Source organism: Chiloscyllium plagiosum, unplaced genomic scaffold (assembly GCF_004010195.1).
Source record: "Chiloscyllium plagiosum isolate BGI_BamShark_2017 unplaced genomic scaffold, ASM401019v2 scaf_27898, whole genome shotgun sequence".
Classification (NCBI taxonomy): domain Eukaryota; kingdom Metazoa; phylum Chordata; class Chondrichthyes; order Orectolobiformes; family Hemiscylliidae; genus Chiloscyllium; species Chiloscyllium plagiosum.
In genome coordinates this window covers 7869-11176 of record NW_025206143.1, presented here as the reverse complement: position 1 = coordinate 11176, position 3308 = coordinate 7869, and the positions used below count along the sequence as shown (strand labels likewise).

General features: G+C 50.4%; 1 protein-coding gene across 1 annotated transcript in view; it reads left to right on the top strand.

Moving 5' to 3' along the window:
* The first annotated feature begins 141 nt into the window (after positions 1-141).
* LOC122546487 (dynactin subunit 1-like) overlaps positions 142-3308 on the top strand; it is a 10031-nt gene continuing 6864 nt past the window's right edge. The window contains exons 1-2 of the mRNA XM_043685187.1: positions 142-160; positions 1979-1993. The gene's annotated coding sequence lies outside the window, so the exon portion shown is untranslated. The remainder of the gene's footprint in view (positions 161-1978; positions 1994-3308) is intronic.

Sequence of the window (3308 nt, the reverse complement as noted above, 5' to 3'; positions counted from 1 at the left end):
GTTTCCACAGCGACGATATTGTCTCCATAGTAATAGGTACAGTTTACACAGCGACATGTATTGTCTCCATAGTAACTGGTACAGTTTCCACAGCGACGATATTGTCTCCATAGTAATAGGTACAGTTTCCACAGCAACGATATTGTCTCCATAGTAACAGGTACAGTTTCCACAGCGACGATATTGTCTCCATAGTAACAGGTACAGTCTCCTCAGCGACGGTATTGTCTCCATAGTAATAGGTACAGTTTCCACAGCGACATGTATTGTCTCCATAGTAACTGGTACAGTTTCCACAGCGATGGTATTGTCTCCATAGTAACAGGTACCGTTTCCACAGCGACATGTATTGTCTCCATAGTAACAGGTACAGTTTCCACAGCGACATGTATTGTCTCCATAGTAACTGGTACAGTTTCCACAGCGACTGTATTGTCTCCATAGTAACAGGTACCGTTTCCACAGCGACATGTATTGTCTCCATAGTAATAGGTACAGTTTCCACAGCGACGGTATTGTCTCCATAGTAACAGGTACAGTTTCCACAGCGACGGTATTGTCTCCATAGTAACAGGTACCGTTTCCACAGCGATACATATTGCCTCCATAGTAACTGGTACAGTTTCCACAGCGACGATATTGTCTCCATAGTAACAGGTACCGTTTCCACAGCGACGATATTGTCTCCATAGTAACAGGTACCGTTTCCACAACGACATGTATTGTCTCCATAGTAACTGGTACAGTTTCCACAACGACATGTATTGTCTCCATAGTAACAGGTACAGTTTCCACAGCGACGGTATTGCCTCCATAGTAACTGGTACAGTTTCCACAACGACATGTATTGTCTCCATAGTAACTGGTACAGTTTCCACAGCGACGGTATTGTCTCCATAGTAACTGATACAGTTTCCACAGCGACGGTATTGTCTCCATAGTAACTGGTACAGTTTCCACAGCGACACGTATTCCATAGTAACTGGTACAGTTTCCACAGCGACACGTATTGCCTCCATAGTAACAGGTACAGTTTCCACAACGACATGTATTGTCTCCATAGTAACTGGTACAGTTTCCACAGCGACGGTATTGTCTCCATAGTAACTGATACAGTTTCCACAGCAACGGTATTGTCTCCATAGTAACTGGCACCGTTTCTGCAGCCACCTCCGGCAGTGTTTTTATGTCAGTAACTAATTTAGGAATAGTCCCATCAGTCCCTTTACCTCACTACTCCATTCCGGCTCTCTGGCTGCCCCGACCCACCTACCCCCTTCCACTCCCTCATACCCCCCGTCCCATCCCTTCGTACCCTCCTCCGCCCACTCCCGCATAATCCCCCTCCGCCCACTCCCTCGTACCCCCCTCCGCCCACTCCCTCGTACCCCCCTCCGCCCACTCCCTTGTGCCCACTCTTTCTAGTCTCTGTCCACAGGTGGCACAGTGGTTAGCACTGCTGCCTCACAGCACCAGGGTCCCGGGTTCGATACCAATCTCAGGCGACTGTCTGTGTAGAGTTCGCACATTCTCCCCGAATCTGCGTGGGTTTCCTCCGGGTGCTCCAGTTTCCTCCCACAGTCCAAAGCTGTGCAGGTCAGGGTGGGTTGACCATGGGGAATGTAGGGTTGCAGGGATAGAGTAGAGGGCGGTCAGGGTGGGATGCTGTTTGGGGGGTGGGTGTGAACTGAGTGGGCTGATGCTGTTTGGGGGGTGGGTGTGAACTGAGTGGGCTGAATGGCGTGCTTCCACACTGTAGAGATTCCCTGATTGTGTGGACCCTCTCTGGACTGTCTCCAGTGTGTATACAGCACTGGGGACTTTGTACATCTGTATCAGTCTGGTTAAATGTGAACAATGTGTGAGAGCTTACAGTCTGACCTGGAATGTGGTTCTGTTCTCCCGTCTGTGTGTCCTTCCAAACCCTCTGTTCTTACTGACTGACTTTCTCTGTTTTTGCTTTTTAATCTGCACACAGAGGAGCAGTATGGAGGTACAGTATTGTGTCTTCATCACACCTTCCCCCAGCCTCCCAGTCTCTCTCCTCATCTCTCCTTCAGCACCCTCTCCCCACAACCCCACAAAACACTGGCACTGCCTCACTGTCCCGTGAATTGCAGGCTCTGAATATTTCCTTTTCACTGTCAGAATCTGAAGCTCCTGTCATTTCTTACCCGATGAACCAGACTATTGGCTGATATTTACCTGGAGGCCAGCCTCCTGATCTCCTGTACCTGCTTGGCAACAAACCTCACATTGAAAAGACAAGCCAGCCTTCCCACTCTCCCAACCTGGCATTCGGTACTGCTCCCTCACTATTCGATGGTCTGCTTCTGCTCCATCCCTACTCCCCCCCCCCTCGCTCTGCCCATTGTCCTCCCCCGCATCCCCCTCCCCCGTGGCTTGTGGATAGTTATAGTTATCTCAGGACACGGCCAGGTTGGGGAAGTGGCAGGTGGAGTTTAATCTGGAAGTGTGTTAGGTGATGCATTTCAGGAGGTCAAGTGCAAAAGGGAAGTGTCGAGTAAATGGTTGGAGCCTGAGGAGCATCGATATACAGAGGGCTGTTGAGGTGCAAACCCATAGCTCCCTGAACGTGGCATCATCAGTGGGTCAGGTGGTAAGGAAAGCGTCCGAGGCTGAGGGGGTGAATTGATAAGAGTGTATAAAATACTGAGAGAGATGGGTCAGGTGATAGCTAGTGTCTTTCTCCCAGAGTGGAAATGACCAGTATCAGGGGGCATAGGGTTAAGGTGAGAGGGAGGAGGGCAGTTTAAAGTAGATACACAGCTGGAAGTAAGTGCCTGGAATGCACAGCCAGGACAGGTGGTAGAAGCAGATGTTTAAGAGACGTTCAGACTGGGAATACAGGGGTACTGATCATGCAGGTCTTTGGACTCCTCCATCGCCAGACCACAACAACACGACGGTTGGAGGAAGAACGCCTCATCTTCCGCCTAGGGACCCTCCAACCACAAGGGATGAACTCGGATTTCACCAGTTTCCTCATTTCCCCTCCCCCCACCTTGTCTCAGTCAAATCCCTCGAACTCAGCACCGCCTTCCTAACCTGAGATCTTCTCCCTGACCTCTCCGCCCCCACCCCAGTCTGACCTATCACCCTCACCTTGACCTCTTTCCACCTATCACATTTCCGACGCCCCTCCCCCAAGTCCCTCCTCCCTACCTTTTATCTTAGCCTGCTGGACAAACCTTCCTCATTCCTGAAGAAGGGCTTATGCCCGAAACGTCGATTCTCCTGTTCCCTGGATGCTGCCTGACCTGCTGCGCTTTTCCAGCAACACATTT